Here is an 18,629-nt window from a genome sequence, read left to right as displayed (position 1 = left end):
CATGACTTAGATTATGCAGTTTGTGGGATATTGCCTAAAACGGCACTACCTTACGCCCTCGCCTCCAAATGTTTTGGACTGTAATTGCCATTAGCCTCATGAATCCAACCACACGGTGAGGGATCATGGCAGTAGTGCTAAATAAAAACATCTGGAGAGCCACAGGTTGAAGATCCCTACCCTAAGATTTAGTTCAGATATATACTGCTTGGACATTGGAAATCAACATAACTGGTGATATGGAGGCATGGATTCGACAAAACAATCAGTACACTCTTGGCGGACTAGAGCCACAGGCCCTGATTCATGGAATGGACAGAACATGTACAATGTGGAAGAACAAGGAAAATTGTGGGCATTCCGAGGATCGGCCCACGCAAGGTGATTGCACACCACAACTGCACAGGTAAAATCGTATTCATGGATCTAAATGCAAGCTCACATCAGGGAAATTACCACGCAAAGATTTTGATGTAACTGCTACCCGAAGGCAGGCGTACAGACACTTGCACATAGGAATCACCACGCAGAAGTAAGATCGCATGTTGGATTTAGGGGTGCGTGCACAGAGTCGTGGTTCCCATAGTAGTCAGGGGTGTGCATAAGTAGTATAGCGGGGTGCAGGAATGGTTTACGGGGGTTCGTACGCATATTTACCATATTTATTTATGAGACATGTTACTCATGTGGATGGGGTGCTGGGAATAGTTATGAGTGAGCCTACACCGTGTCGCTGGGGTGCTGTCTTGGTTGCGGGGGACCCATGCAGGATTACAGGGGTGCATGAGTTTTCACCCGAGGACCACGTACAGGTAGGTATTAGTGGCTGTATCTGCTTTGCGGGGTGAATGGCGGGGGGTTACGGCCGCATCTTGTGTATAGGCTTAGTTATGCACGCAGGCTTAGTTATGCACGCAGGCTCGTGCAGAATCGCTCTCGGTGCGCAGGCTTTTCAGGATCCATGTACACTTTTCCATGAATCAGGCCCACAGTATTTGGAGGGACAGCATCTGAAAGTTTTAACATTATAAGGGCTTGCACCTGTTGATCTTTCAACACCATACCATATTGGTAGCACACAGAAATGATGTGTAGGCATGCACGTGCAACATCAGACAATGCGCTGCCATCGAGATGGCTATTGCTTGATCACACAGATGGTGGTATTCCTTTTGATAGGACTGGTAGCGCCGAGACTCAGCTTACTTGTCTGCACATGCTGTATGTCTCCTTTGATTTGAAGTTGGAGTTTGTATTAAAAATTTAGCAGAAGAGAGCACAGAAAATTCGTAATGGGCTGAATAACACATATGTTCCAACGCATATTCAGCAATCTGTGTGATGGAACGCCCGTTTTAAGATCAATGAAAAATGTCCCAGGACTCAGATTTCCGAAACTCTGTTTTTTTTTGTGTTAGAAGAAAACTATGGGCCACATTACAAGTTTGGCAGTGCGGGAAAAAAATGGTGGTAATTCAGTATGTATTACGTGCTATAAACTCATAAATGTGGGGGAAAAGCAGAATCTTATTCACAATCAGATAATATTCTTGGCATCAGGCACGTGAGTTCACACATAGGGCCCGATTCATGGAATTTTTTGCACGGTGCAAAGTGACCTTGCATTGCTGAAAAGTGACTTTGCACTGCCGACGTTTCCAGCACTTAAAATCCACATGCAAACTAGGTCTATAAAGTGAGCAACCCGAATTCAATAGCACCACTAGCAAATCAGGGAAAATATTTCTGGGAGTGCAGCTCTTGGGTGTCAGCTCACGATATTGTTTAATGCTTATTGATTTACTTTCTCTAAAAGAGACTATGAATGTGGGAGAAGTGGTACACATACAATGAAAGGCTATTTTCTTTGATCTCACCTAATAATGCCAGGAAGAGAAATTGGTGAATTAGCCACATAATTGTATGTGCATGGCCCAATAACCATATACGGAGATCAAAAGCAATTATCTCCTCGGTAAGGATAGTCAATGTCCAGGTTAATTGGCACCAATATTCTTGGATTGATAAATGTAAGTATGTAAGTTTACTTCATCTTGTTTGCACCTGAAAGAAATGATAGTCTGACCAATGGGGCTATACATGAGTGGATTTGTCAGATCCTAGACATAACGTATGATGGCTGAATTAAAATGGAATTTCCCACAACTGGGATGGGGAACATGCAGACGCTCCCATGAAACTCATGCTGTCAGAGCAGGACACCTGCTTCTGGCCAAGTCCCCGAATGGTGTTTTAGAAAGAAGCAGAGCACACCCAACCTTGGTAAAGAGAAATGCCATGCCAATCACAACACAAGAAGAGAGTATGCCATAAATCGAACTTGACTGTTAAAATTTGAGAATCAATAGTCTTGGTTGGGGGCAGAAGATGTTGAAATTGACATGCTAGTTGTGCGCGCAAGAAGGATGTGCTCTTGGTGAATGCAATTTCATTTGAATGTGTCCTTGGGTGCATTGTTTGGCTGGATGGGAGTGCGGTGGATTGCCTCCAATGGTTGTTTACTTGGCTCTGAGTAATTGACAACTTGCTGTTGAGAAACACGTTTGAGAATGGAGACTGTCTGCTAGACCTTCCCGAACTGAGAAGCTTGATTTCTGGGGCTTAACAGGCTTCAGCATCAACAGTTACAGGCATCTTCAAATGGAAAGGGCCATTTCAGAGGTGACATGGATTCCAGCCATCCAAGATGATGGTTTTTAAGGAGAGGATTGGGATATCTACTAATCAATACAAAGATACACATTTTTTAAACATAATTTATAACATTTGTAAACATAATTGACATTGTATTTTGCATATTATCTACAAAGCTTAGAAACAAATAGGAGGGTAGAATCTAGGGACAAAATTGAACAGCAATACACAGTTATAAGTTCACTGGGCAATGATAAATATATAGATGTTAAATCAGGAGGAAAAAACATAGTACTAAAAAGATGCCAGTGGCAGCAAAAGAAGGGGAAGTCAAACGAGGACATGTGTATTTAAATGTGGAATTCCTGGAATTCCATATAATAATTGAACTTTTAGTGTATGCCATCTCATATAGAGTTAATTACAATGTACCAATCGAATCTTGATATTGCTTGAGTTGCAACAGTTTTATTTGTATTCACATGTTTATTAACTTTTTACAATAATACAACAAAGATTACAAAGACACAGGCCGGAGCAGGAAATCACAAGATTAATACTCATAACAACTCTAAAAACCTTCCCCAAAACGCCTCACACAGATTACATTTCTTCTGTTTGCCCCAAATCACCCTCTCCATTAAAGACATTCTGCGTAAATCCTCAATCCAAGCGGACCTGCAGGAAAAGGTGGCATTTTTCCAGTCTCTCAGAATGATTTTCTCTGCAGAAAGGGAGGCTCTAAAAAATCTGCACCTTTTTATCTAACTCAGGTCATCCAAGAGGTCATCTTCTCCCAAAATCACACTTTGGAAGTGAAAATCAAGGTCTGTTAGTAAAACTCTATTCATGGTCATAGTGACTTCCAACCAAAATGACCTCACCTTTTAGCACTCACAGATCATGAATTCAAATGATCCCACAGTGTTGCCACAACCCCAACATACATCAGAGGCCATCATCCCTCTATTATACATCTTTACAGGGGTCAAGTACACATTGTTCAGTATGTTGACTGGACAAGCTCTCTCCCCTAGATTCAGAGAAGTCAAGGCAACATTTCCATACATTCTTTCCCACCTCCCATTGGTCACCTCTGTGCCCTGACATTCAGACCAGGCCTTGAAAAGATGTTCATTCAAATGTCTATTGGACATCAGGATTGATGCATGTTAGATGCACAATGTCCTTTAACTTTCAGATTTGTTAGATGTATCCTAAGAGTGTCATCATCTAACATCTTCAACTCTCCAAATGCTAATCTCAATTTACGATATTCACCTTAAGTGCAGTATTTCCTACTTTGTAGAGTTGGAAAGGTGATGCATTGTTTGTTCTCAATTATATCCCCTATCTATTGCACCTCACCCAGGAACCAGTCAGGCCAGAAAAGGGATTTCCTGTCAATTCTTATATTTGCATTCAGCTAAACAGATGACCTTAAGGGGCCTCATTACGAGGCTTGCACTCACGGAATGAAGGGGGCCGGTACCGGACCGGCCGCCTTCATTCCGTCAGGGCTGATTACGGGGTTCCCATCGCGGGACCCGGATCAGATGCCTGGTAAAACCAGGCGTGCTTTCCGGGTCCCGCGAGGGGAAGAGGGCGGCAATAACGGGCCAGATGTAATCTGCCCGTTATTACCTCCCTCCCCATTCCCATTGAGCCCTATGGGGGCTCAAATGGGAATGGGGATGAGTTCCTGCAAGGAGGACTTACCGGGTCCTCCTATGTCGGAATGACCTGGTAAGTCCCCGTTGTAAGAACCCGGAAAAGGAGCCCGGTTTGGAGGCAGCCATGGAGCTAATAGCTCCATGGCTGCCTCCAACCTCGTAATGAGGCCCCTTGTCTGAATTGTGTTTTACTCTCCCATCAGCTCCTATTTCCGCCATGCTTTCCTCAAAAAATCAGTCGCTGTTGATGCAGTAAACCCGTTCATGTTTATGGATGCAATTTCTGCAACAGTTGAGAATCAATGCTAACCTGAGGTTCAGTAAATAATACATGATGGCTATTAAAAACATGTAATGATACAGTTAATGGTGAGGACAACGCCAAGGAGTCACTAAATTGACCCTGCTTGTTCCATATAATATACCATGTTAGTCCCCTGCACACAATGGCTAATGTCCCAATGATAGTGGAAATGGGAGCATGAGGTATGTAGGGTGAGAGGCGGGAAGGGATAAAATAAAAGCCAATGGGCATTCTGATGACTGCCCTACTCTAGATGAATAAGGTACTTTTATATAAAGGGAACAGTCCCTTTTTAGTGTCCATTTCCTAGAAACTAAAAGGAACACTGTTTTAATTTGAAGTGGCCTAGTAAGGCAGCTAAGGGTGGGTGGAGCACAGCAACAGACCAGGAAGCAAGATGATGCACTGACAGAGGATCCTAAGAAGATACATGTGTACAGGGATAGAGAAGATGAAATGCACCAAGGTGAATCTTTGAGATCACTTGGAATGTCCAAGCAATCTGATTGGATATCGTGGCCATTATGGCGCTACAGCGTTCAAGAACACTGTGCCTTGCATGAAAGGGGTTTTGTGCCAAAGTAAAGCAACACCTCAAATGTTTTCCTAGCAGAGCCTTGGGGGTTTAGAAACGCACCTGGTACTGCTTCTATAGCACTGCTTCATACATACCCCGCCTTCAAATCCATGCCATCCAATGGCCCAATCGAGATCTGGCAGTGCACTTTTCTCAGGTTTGCAAAGCCTTCCAATAACAGCACTGTGGAGGCAATAGATACAGTCATAAGGCCTGACAGGCTGAAAAGCCAGCTAAAATGGAAGCTGACAGCTCACTCACAGATCATCAGTTTAAACTGGCGTTTTAATAATTGCCTTTGAAACACAGCAGTTTCCTATCCGACACTGTACTATCCGACACTGTACTTATCATCATCGGTGTCCTTTGTTCCTTATTACAACATATTAATCATATTACTTGGGTCCCCTCTATAAACTAATCGTCGTGGTATGTCAGAAGACACGCAGGGTTATTGCTAACGCCTCTGCATTTGACAGGGCAGGGCGACAGTGCATACACGCCTGATAGCACTGCACGCTGCACGCCGCTGACTGATTTCCCTGAAGCCATTTCATCTTCCTGAGTTTGTCGCGTGCTGTAATCCCCACAGAGCGCCATGTGTCGAACATGGGAATTATTCATTCAAAAATAACATTGCAGCCAGCTTTATGTGCATGGAATTGGTGTTTGCTAACCCTGTCACGATTAAATAGAGATCCTTGGACAGTTTAGAGTTGTGTATTTCAAGATCTGTTGGATACAGCTAAAGAGGCGGGCATTGAGCTCGCTCGTATATAGTTCCTGGAGTTGCCGGAGCTTTTTTTAACCGTTTTTAGAGAGAGACTGCGGGACCGATTTACAACGCGTTTTTCAGTGTTATTACACCATTGAAACAAAACGCGTTTGTAAATCAGGCCCGGTATGTTCAAACAATTGTCTACACGGTTAAAGGAAACATCAATGATAATATTAAATAATAATGTGTGTTCACCTAGTGCTTCACGTGGATTCATCCCACGTTTAGGCATTGCAATAAAAGGTCTCATTACTAGTCAATTTAGCTGCCCTCAATGTCGACCTTGAAAGGATGTGGGTGGGGGAAAGGGGGTGTTGGGTCAGCTCTGCTAGAGGATTCGAATTTGACCAAGAGTGGGGCATTTTTTTATTTATTTTTTAGATATTGGCTTTTTCAGTGGTGTGTTCAGTTTTCACAGTGTTGGATCGCTAGTCCTGATGCTAAGCAACTGACCAGAGCTGGTTCTGCCATAAGGACATTCTAATGCACTGACTAGGAAGATGGCAACCGCAGGGGACATCCAATATTTGCACTAGAAACATAAAGTAGTACCCCTGTGTAGGGGAAGGATGCTCAAAAATATCCATTTGCTTGAGGTGGCATACACCCGTGCATTGACTCCCAAATGGCAAATACATAATAATCAATCATTCATACAACTTTAAACTAGACCTTATCCTTGATAGTCCTCTTCCTTTAAAGTAGAATTAGAATTGTCTTTCTAACATATAGAATGTAACCTCTAGATAGCATGTTGTTTGTTCTTAGCTTTTCTTGCCCTGTCAGGTTGAAGAGCAGCTTTACTGCATTCTCACTTAACCCTTTCGGCCATGGGAACCTCCTAGATGGCACCTTTGAACCCTTAATGAATTTAGCCATGTTCACATTAGAATAGGTTTTTACCACTGCTGACGTGGCAATGTGTAAGCGAAATAGCTCGTAGGCATACTGAAAAATGATGTCTCCTGAAAATAACTGATAAAAAAAATAAAAAATAAAATAAAATGACAAAAAAACTGATTTTTTTAAAGACCTACTTAGTATGACAGAGTTCATGTTTTAGGAAAAAAAACAAGTACAATATTAAGTGGGCTTATTTTGAGGGCAATATTTGGAAATATTAAAACATGGAGGAAAAGCTTGTTTCAGAGAGCAATTATAGTGATAAAAAAAAACCTTAATCATAACAACGAACTTGACCGGACATTAAACTGCAAATAGTGTCCTTTATCAATGCCAGCAGTCAAAGTGCTGAGAACAACCAATGCAACAAACACATAAACTCCCCATTTGTGAGTCACAATGCTGCTTCCCTGTTTATTTACAAATCAAAGCAGCATTGTGTGAATGCAAACAGAGTGCAAGCACACGATAATAAAACTCTAGTGCTTTCTAACATGTATTTTACACACATGTAGACACTAACAATCGGGTTATAATTGTTTAAACAAAAAGTAGAATGCAACACCACATAAATATAAGATAAAATACTCCCAACCGCACATAGAACCAGAGAATACATGACTACATCTTCAAGTTTATGTTATGTTAATGTTATGTTAATGTAGTAAGCACTTTTACATACTCTGTATAAACCAGTGGCTGAAACCACCATTCCAAGATGACTGCTACTGTTTCACAAATCTTTCTCTTTTTGACAGCAATATCAAGACAACAAAGATAGGCATTGTGCTACGAACATAATGCAGCCCTTCTTATCATGGCAAGAGGCAATCATGTGTTGGCTGAGATTACAAATAATGATTGCAAACACAGTGTTTGTTCCAATGAAATGGTCTCATTTTGGTCTTAGGGCATCTATTACAGGGTCTGCGGTAGCAACCCTGTAGTTAAGGTTAAGTTGCTTCAACTCATCGAAAGAACACTTTTTGGGCAGTTTATCACATTGGCGCTGTTTGACGAATACTCACCAAACTTTGCTCGAGCCTATAGCCCAAACCGCGGACGGATTTGCAACAAACTTGCGCGAAAAGTGGCAGCTTGGTTCTGAAAGTGTGCTTTTGCTAATTTGGTGTAAATCCATTAACTATTTTTTTTTTTAAAAATGGGTAACAATTAGGTAAAACAATGTAGTGATATCTTAGTCCAGTTTGCAGACTAATTTCTTAATTCAGAGTCCATGGACGCCTCTGGACCAATCAGAGAGTAGCATGACGTTCGCAGACATCGTATACCGCAGCTGTTTGGTCAATTAAAAACATGAGGTGCATCAAAACATTTGAAACAGACATCATGTTGGATTCACAGACTGCACCCATAGTCCGCAGACATCACGGTAAAAACATATTAAAAAACACAACATTGCACTTGTCGAACTAATGAAACAATCTCTGGGGAATTGAGGGGTGATGAGGATGGGATGGTATATGGCCATAAAAAGCAAAAAATCTGTTGTTTTTCTTCTACGAAGTCTGCTGACATATCAGATGTTCGGGGACATCCATGCATATTTCTGAATAACACGGTCGATGAAAATCAATTTTTGGCTGGGTTATAACTGTGGTGCAATTCAATAAAACTCCATGACATTTTAGACCTGACCATGAATTGTTCTGCCAAGTTTGGTGCTGTTTCGCCAAGTGTGGTGAAAATGAGAGTGGCGTCTCATACTATTTGAAAGGCGCATACATGTGGTGCCGTTTGACGAATCCGCACAAAGGTTTGCAAACATGATTTTAGACCCAGATTTGAATGTTTTTGCAAAATTTGGTGGGATTTTGTCAAGAGGCTGCAAAATTAGACGAGGGTCTCAACATTTTTAGATTCCTTATAACTTTGTTGCTGTTTGACGAATCTGCACAAAGGTTTTCAGAATGATTATAGACCCAACCTTGAATGTTTGTGCAAAGTCTGAATGGATTTTTTCAAGTGGCGACTAAGTTATATGACTATTATTTGCACATACATTTTGACACTTTTCAAAAAATAAAACATGGACGGGTTTGCAGCAAACTCGTGAAAGAAGCAGTGGAAAGGTCCTGAAAAGATGGTTTTGCAAATGTGTCCTAATGTAGGTACAAAAAATAGTGACACACTTTTTGGTGACTGAGGTAAAGCCTGTGGCCGTTTGCAGTGGTCAGATATGACCCAAACAATCTGGCTACTGGCCATGACCACGAGGGACCGACAATAAGGTTAAAGTGGGCATGGTCACCAGATACCGGCTATGTGGTAAAGTTTTTCCAAATCGGGATAGATTTCAATGGTTTGAAAATTCTGCTCATGGCCGAAGTGCTGAACAGGATTAAAGAAAACATTTGTGCTGAGCATCAGCAAGGACTTCCAAGCATAGATTTACAAATCTGTCATGTGCTTTATTAATTTTCTAAAGTGTCGAAATGGTAAGTGCACAAAATTGTGATATAACTTTGTTACCTGTGCAATGGGCCTGGGCCTGAGCAAGGGCACATGTGAACTCTGATTTGCTAATTGGGGCATGCGGCATAGCCAAAGCCCTAGGTTTAATGGGAAAAAATATTCTGCTTGCAGCTACAGCCTGAAGTGCTGGACTGGATTAGTATAAACCTGTGCAAGGAGCGTCAGCACGGACCCAAAAGCATGCTTTTACAAATCGGCTTGTGTTTTATTTTTCCAAAGTGTCAAAATGTAAGTACAAAAAATGGTGATATATGTTTGGTCCATGACAGTGGAGCTGTCCCTCGGCTAGGAGGAATGGCTACTCTGATTTACTTATTGGGGTATGTGGCATGGCCGAAGCCCTAGGTTTAAATGGGAGAAAGAAATTCTGCTTAAGGCTGCAGGTCGAAGTGCTAGATGGGATTGCAGCAGACCTGCGCAAAGTGCTTCAGCAATTACCTGAAAGTATGTTTTTGCAAATCTCTCCTGTGTTTTACTTTATTGAAAGTGTCAAAAAGTAAGTACAAAAATAGTGATATAACTTTGCTGCCTGCGCAGTGGGCCTGGCCCTCAGCAAGGACAAATATCTACTCTAATTTGACTATTGGGGAATGCAGCATGGCCAAAGACCATGCCCCATGGATTGTGGATGACTGCAAGCCATGAGTCCTGCCCATTGTTCATTTTATGAGTGTATAGTGGACACTGAACTGGGATGCAGGATGGGTGCAGTGGATCAAGGGGGTGGATTGGTGGGGCTGGGATCATGGTTGAGCCTCATGCCCTAGGCAATTCAGCCTTGGCTTTCATCCCCAGGATGTGCTGCTGACAACAATACACATCAGTATGCATTGCAAAAATATGTTTGTTAAAGGAGATATACATTTCGTTCATATATGTTAAAAGATGAATTAATAACTTATATACAGTGATGAAACATTTGAACTCATAGAAACCTATGAAAATCACAGAAAACACTTTGTTTGGGGGGGGCGCTGTTGAGCAGCCTACAAAATGGCTGCTTAGTTGTGGAGCTCCATGCCCAGCAATCTTTCATCGGACTGCATCGGCGGCGAAATACAAAATCCTGCAGTGAAAATATGTGTCAAGTGTAGCGCTGGTCCTGAGCTACATCCACTTCTAATCTCGGCAGAAATCTGACCACTTGGACTGAGTTGTGGCGCCTTGACATCTGGGCCATGCGGGCTGGTTGGGGCCTGCCCCGGGCCGTGCTCTATCTGAGCTCCTGGTGCCTGATGTGTGGCTGTCCGGGAGCGTTGTCCTCCGCCCCCTCTGCGACGGGGCCCACTGCGGTGCCTGTAGTGAACCCTCCCCTTCTTCCTCCACCCCTGAGACCTCTGCGGGCTGCAGGGCTGCATCCTCTCTGTGGCAGAGGGCTGGATGCACGCTCGGCCTGTGGCTGAGCATCACGGGGGGCTTCCATCTGGCGGTGGCTCCCCGCGCCCCCTGCGTGTCTTTGGGCTTGGCTTGACATCGCTGGCGGCCGGTGGTTGGTGGCCGTGGTCGCGCCGTGCCCTGTGCTGCCAGGGGTGCCGGGCCGCTTCGCCTGCTGAGGGGCCCACCCTACGTGCCATCCGGACTGCTGCAACTGCAGATGAGGAGCTGGGGGGCCGCCGGATTACAGATGCATGCCTCCTGATACCTGCACACAAAGCCCCCAGCTTCCACGCTTGACTGCTGGCACCGCGTCGGGACCCTGCATCTTCGGCATGTGCCGTGGGCCTCATTGCTGGACTCCCAGGTCTCATCCTACCACACAGCGCGGCCTGCATTCTCTGGGGGGCCGCCTATCACAAACTACGGCCCATACTGCTGAAATCTTCAGGCGGGCAACAGCCATATTCTCGAAGGAGAGCTCCCCCCCCGACGCTGCTCCAGACAAAGTGTGGACACCTACCATCACCCATACTACATCATCACCAGCCTGTGGGGGGCTCTGTCCCAGGCCTCACGCCCTGGCCCCCTGACACGGAGAATCATCACACCTGCTCGGCAGGGCTAACTGGGCAGTCCCCCTGCGCCCCGCCTCATGCGACCCTGTCTGCTCGAACCTGGTGCCTGAGGCCCACTCCGGCCTCCTCTTGAGATCATAGTTTTTCTGGCGCCCTCCTTCTGCTATGCTTGGGACGGGGGGCTCTGTCCTGCCCCCGACCTTGTGTCTTCCCACCTGGGCCCTCGCAGGCCCACTCTGAGAAAAATTCCACCGGAGGGTGCAACGGCGCTCTCGGTCACCTAGACTGTGTCCATTTCTCATGCCACCTTACTCTGCTGCCCCCGGGGCCTACCAGACCTGTTCCCCGAACTGCGCAAACAGCGCCTTCCTAGATCTGCACACAATATCACCTACCCTTGGGATACCCAACAGGTCTCACGGGATAGCCAAGGCGGGGGCCATGGACAAGTTTGCGAAACCGACACCCAGGGTGGAGCAGGGTGCCACCTACTCTAACGACACCGACATGGAGACCCCACTTGTCCCCCCTCAGCCCGACCTTACGACAATGATGGAGTCCATGGCAAAGAACTTTGCCTCCTTCCACGAGAAGCTAGATGATATAAATGCGAATGTGGCCTCACTTAGATCGAAGTTAGACCAACATGGCACCAGGATTACCGAGGCTGAAACCAGAATTGGGGCAAAAGAGGATAGTGTTCTCACCTTCCAAAATACTGTGTCAGTGTTGATGCGTGACATGAAAAGTGTCAAGGCCAAGTGTGACGATCTAGAATCAAGATCATGCAGAAACAATATTTGCATTGTGGGGGTTCTGGAGTCCGCACTTAAGGGCCGCATGGAACTGGCGGTGGAGACCCTCCTCAAAGATCTCCTTTGCGACCCTCCACTTTCACCATTCTTCACAAGCGAACGGGCGCATCGCTCACTCGCTTCCCGCCCCAAGCCAGGTGACTTCCCCAGGCCAATAATAGCGAAAGTCCTTAGCTATAGAGACAGAGACCATATACTGCGCCTTGCACAGGAGAAAGGCGAACTGAGAATGGACTCACAAATCATTAGAATTTTCCTGGACTGTTCCGTGGGGGTCCAGGTGGAGCGCAGACAATTTAACGGGGTGAAGAAAATGCTTCGGGAAAGGAAAATCGAATATGCGATGTAATTTCCGGCACGTCTGAAATTCACCTACCATAACAAGCTATACTTTTTCACGGTTCCGGATGAAGCAGTCAAATTCATCACAGATCCCACTGGAAGCACCTGGAAACCACTTGATGGACAATGACTGAGGTGTCCTACACTTCCAATGACCTAATTGAGTCCACACCTCTCCTCATCTACTACCATCCGTCATTATCTCTCCACTGGAACACAGCGCATTGAAATACTGTTGCCGCCCTAGAGGCGCCTTTCGCGCCGCACTACTTGCTTATTTGGGTACACGGCAGTGGCAACCCCTTCTGCAATTGCAATACTATTTTTTTGGTATGTTCTCTTTTTTGCCCCTGTCGGGAAAATGGGTTGGAATTTCCAGGTTGATATGGCACTCTGGCACCTCTGCTATGGGACGTTTGTGCCGAGCATCGACAAGTTGGGGACGGCACGCAGTTGGTCGCTCCATGGGTGGGTACTATCACACTGCTAGTTTGTACCGGGCGGTGAGGGTGGGGGGTGGTGAAGTTGGGGAATGCTACACAACAATGGGCAGGAAGGAGAGAACTGGTTTGGAAGAGTGGCGTGTTCACGCCACCGCAGCACATATGGCAGTAATCAGAGATGGATCCTTCATTTGGGATGTTCCATAAATTGTCAGCATGGCTATTAAAATGATGACATGGAATGTTCAGGGGTTGACTAATTTCACAAAATCCCGCAGAATCACAGCATATGCACAAAGACACGGAATCAAGGTACTCCTACTGCAAGAGACACACACCCTGAAACTCCTTTCATCAAACCTAGCTCAGTCCTGGGGCCCTAACAGATTCTATACCCAATACTCCACTCAATCCAGGGGAGTCCTGACTCTGATTCACAAATTTGTAAAATTCACACTCCACACATCCCACATTGACACCGAAGGCAGATATGTGATTCTCCACTGCACTCTGGCCAATGAGGAATGCTTGCTCGTAAACTCTTACGGCACCAATACTGACTCACCAGAATTCATAGACGCATTGACCACCATCCTCATGAGATATGTGGAAGTCCTCATTATATTGGGGGGAGACATGAATCTTGTGCTTGACAATGTCCTGGATAGAACGACCACTACCCGCAGAGTCATGTCTCGAGCCGCCAAACGACTCCATACATACATGATGTCCCTAAATCTACACGATGTGTGGAGAACGCTCCACCCCTAAGGGAGAGATTATACTTTCTACTCAATAGTACATGATAGCTCTTCAAGAATAGATATGTTCCTGCTGTCGGGATGCCGGGTGGGTAAGGTGACGGATGTCAAGATTCTCGCACGCATGCTCTCTGACCACTCCCCTGTGCTGATGCAGATCCAATTGGGAACTACCCTGGCCACCCGCCCCACTTGGCGCTTTAAATCTGATGCTCTATCTGACATTGTCTTTAAAGCCGAGATCCTATCGGATATAAACACCTTCTTTGAGAATAACAATGCACAAGACACACCCGAGGGGACCCGCTGGGAGGCATTTAAAGTATACATCAGAGGGATGTGTATTTTGAGGGAGGCGGGAGTTCCCAAAGCCATAAGGCAGGCTCTAAACAACTCTGAAACTAAGCTTAAAACTCTAGAACAAGAATACGCCTCCGCGCCTGCCTTGGCAACCCTGGCAAAGATTAGAACAGAACAAGAACTATATGAGTCTCAGGCCCTCAGCAAGGTGCGGTACTATGCTTGGCCCGTTGCTGCCGAAGGTATGGCGAGGGAGACAGACCTGGAAGAACCCTAGCTAAACGGGTGCGCGCGGAGGGAGGTAGGACCCAAATAGATAGCATCATAGATGGGCAAGGCTCATGACACTGGTCGGAACAGGCCATCATTGACACCTTTGCAAACTTTTACGCCAACCTTTATGGCCCCCAGCGGGAACACACAGCCCACGACCTGGACGACCTGCTAGGACGTATCCCTATGACCCTCATCCCCCAACGCACCAGCGAACAACTTGATGCCCCATTTACCTTGGATGAGATAGTCCAGGTAATTTCAGATCTCCCAAAGGACAAGGCCCCGGGCCCCGATGGGCTCACATCTGAGTTCTACCAGGAATACGTTATCACTTTAGCTCCCATATTGTACGGGGTCTGGACCGAATCACTCCGGTTAACCACCCTCCCTCCCTCCTTAAGGGAAGCCCTAATAACCGTCCTCCCCAAGCCAGGGAAACCCCCAGACGATTGTGGTTCCTATAGGTCTTTATCGCTTATTAACACGGACATGAAAATATTTGCTAAAATAATAGTGAATAGGTTCCTCCCATTCATGCCCCATCTGGTCCACGCAGACCAAAGTGGATTCGTCCCTGGCCGCTCTACTGCACTTGACATCCGCCGTCTTTTCAATGTGATGTCCAGAATTGACCCTAAGGCTGATGCAGTGGTGGTCACACTAGACACCCAGAAGGCATTCGACATGGTCTCATGGCAATACTTATGGGCCGTGCTGGGAAAAATGGGGGTGGGACCAAATATGATCTCCTATATAAAACTGCTATATACAGGACCAATGGCCAGGGTGCTAGTCAACTCCCTTATGTCTTCTCCCTTTGCACTACACAGGGGCACCCGGCAGGGATGTCCATTCCCCCCATCCTTTTTGCACTCACCATTGAACCCATGCCGGACCACGTCAGGGATCGACACACCCGCAAGGGCATTCGCCTACAGGACACGCCAGAAACCATCTCATTGTACGTTGATGATGTACTCCTATATGTCAGAAACCCTTCCATACACCTAGACCCGATCATCCGCTATATAACCAAGATAGGCACATACTCTGGCTTCACCATCAACTATTCCAAATCAGAAATATTTCTGATAACTGCGGCAACCCAGCAACCGTCATGTGAATTCCCCCTACGCTGGTCCCCAGGTCATATCAAGTACCACAGGGTTCAAGTGTCACTAACCAAAGCCTCCCTACTGGCGGATAACTACACGACAACGGCACAGCTCATAGAATCCAAAATGCTTAGATGGTGCAACCTCTCACTGTCTCTTGCGGGCAGATAGTCCCTAATAAAAATTATTGGGGTCCCCAAGCTCCTCTATATCTTTGCCAATGTACCAGTGTGGCCCGGGAAACAATATTTCAAGAGGCTCCACTCGGCGTGCGCCCAATCCCTTTTGGCATTCTGGGGCCGTCCGCAAGAAGTGGCAACACATGACCCTACCTTAAGAAAAAGGGGGTTTCACAGCCCCAGACCTGACACTGTACTGGATCGCGGCACAGGCCCAACATGCTACACATTGGTACGCACAATTGAATCCACCCGCACACGTCAAATTAGAGAAACTGGCGGGAGATGGGACCAACATCATGACCTTAATACTACACCGCACGTTCCAAACGGACCCCCTGGCAGACCCTGTGGCTACCACGACCAGGTCGTGGAACAGTATGTTGAGCTCGCAACATGAGCATCGCCCATACTAGAAATGGCTCCCCATATGGAACTTTCCTGGACTCTCCCCCACACACGACCAGCATATCCTATGACAGTGGGAGGACCTGGGCTATCGAGCACTAACAGATCTATACCCGGATGGTAAATTTATCACCCCTCAGAATTGGCGGCCCGAACACTCTAAGTCAGCGCTAGAACTATTGCACTACTTCAGGCAAAGAGCGGCAGTCTGCAAAATGTGGCCCTCCTACCAAGAAGATCCCCTAGATTCACCCGAACTCAAATACATAGCAAACTCCGCAGGCAGCAGAGGCATAATATCCTCTTTGTATAAAATGCAGCTGGGAAAATCAGTAGATGCATCCCTCAAACCACGGGAAGTATGGGCTAGGGAGCTAGAACTGGACATTACTGAAGGGATGTGGAACAAAATGTGCACACATTCTCAAAGTCTCACTAAACACAAGATTCTGCTGCATACAATATAAACCCCTTAACAGACTTTATTATACACCGCACAGAGTAGTGAAATCCACACACACCCCGACACACATATGCCCGAAATGTAAATCTGAAGAGGCAGATCATATACATATGTTTTGGTCCTGTGCACGGCCCATAAGTATTGCCATGAGACCATGGTGAGTGCATTTTGGATGGAAGTTACGAAAGCACTCTCAGAGATAATTGGGTCTCCAGTGGACCTCGACCCACTAGCTTTGTTGTTCGGAATATGGGCTGGCAAAAATGCAAGAAAAATGTCAACATTTTTTAATGTGTGTGCCATTGTCGCTAAAAGATGTATATTACAATGCTGGAAGTGCCGCTCCCTCCCCACCCTCGAGATGTGGCTGAAATCCCTCACTTGGGTACAAATGTGTGAAGAGGAATACATTGGTTCCCTCCCCATGGCACCCCACCCCAAAAACATCTGGACTGAGTTCTGCAGCTATCTAAACAACAGAGACGAAGTTGAGTGGAGCTCTACCCCCCCGCCGGGGCCGCCCGACGCACCATAAGTACTGAGCACTGCACGCTCCTTCGGGGCATTAGTCCCCCCCCAGTTTGTGCTGCTCAAAAAAGTGTATGATACAATGCCTGAATGTGATATTGTGGCTCTCGTATATCCCTGTGAAATATCTGCTGTACCTGTCTTAACTTCCTGTCAATAAATAAATGTAAACAAAAAAATAAAGAAAACACTTTGTTAAAGGGACGTTATGGTTAAGTTGCACTAACAAAAACCTATGAAATTCAGTGAAAAAACATTGTTAAAGGGACGTAATGGTTACAAGTAAAACCAAAACCCCCCAGAAATTCACCAGTTATGGTAAGCTAAGCAACTATAACTTGCACCAACACCGTGCACTGCTAAGACTAACAGCCAGGATATCAAAGATGACATGACAAATGTCATTGATGACATCACATATGAAATACATTTTTATGAAACATTCCTACAAGGGGTTGTGTTTATAATGTTGGTAACAAGATGTCAGGGGTGATCAGATGACCTATCATGAACTACTTTATTAATTAAAGAATATACTCATCTAAACAAAACATTATACTGAAGTGTTGCTATTAATACAGGAACCTAATCATAGATACACATAGGCAATGGCTGCAGCATGAATAATAGAAGAAGGAAACAACATCATAAGAAAATATCAATAACATTGAAGTTCATCTTCATGTATACAAATTAATTGTGTGTTTGAGACCTGCTTATTGCCCTGTGTATGTGCACCATGAGGTGAGACGAAACCGTAAGGATCATTCTTTAAGAACATACAACAAGGTTAATGTCTAGATATATAGCACCTTCTGAATTTTCATATTCTGACTGTCAGTGAACAAAAACACCTAGCCTAGATATATCAGTGAGCAAAAACAAGACGCATACATATGTGATGTTTGTTTTACAATCAAGACGCCTAGATATGTGCTGTTGATTTTACTTTTAACCATACCGTCACTTTAACACATTTTGTTCACTGAATTTCATAGGTTTTTACCAGTGCTTCCTTAATTTGCTACAAGTTCCTTATATTATACTCACCCGCAATGTAGCAGCTCCAGAGTCCATGGACAGAATGAAAGTCTGTGGACATCGTGTAGCATTCATTAAGCCCAGAAGCAGAATGAAGACCAAACCATTTTCTACCCTTCAACCAACAAACACATACAGCAACATTACTTATATTTACTACACCCAAATATACCATTTTGTACAAAATCGTCATTTGAAAATGTACACGTTATTTTTTCATTTAGCACACAATATAATGGAATGCACCAAGCACAAACTGTACACCTTATATTATCACTTCAGTGGAACTGTTCATACACACCAGGTGCTCATTTTAAGCCAATCTCTTACAAAATAGTAAGTACACAGTATTTATTTCTATATTATTACCATTTATTATATAAACAATTCATAGAAGCACAAAGCCCTGTTTTTTTTTTTAATTTTATTTTCACAGAAATGGCAAACACACTTGAGCGGTTGCAAGAAAACTTCCCAAAAGAAGAAATGTGTGATGATAACATCTCTAATGGTAAACAATACATATTTTAATCATTTATACAGTACACAGTCAAATAATAATCTCTTCTCTTCTTATAGCACATGGTTTACTTGAAGAAACAACAGCCCAATTTAATTAT

The sequence above is a fragment of the Ambystoma mexicanum genome, chromosome 9 (genome assembly GCF_040938575.1).
Source record: "Ambystoma mexicanum isolate Mex_15411 chromosome 9, UKY_AmexF1_1, whole genome shotgun sequence".
Lineage (NCBI taxonomy): Eukaryota > Metazoa > Chordata > Amphibia > Caudata > Ambystomatidae > Ambystoma > Ambystoma mexicanum.
The sequence above is the reverse complement of the archived record's forward strand: the minus strand, read 5'-3'. Positions refer to the sequence as shown.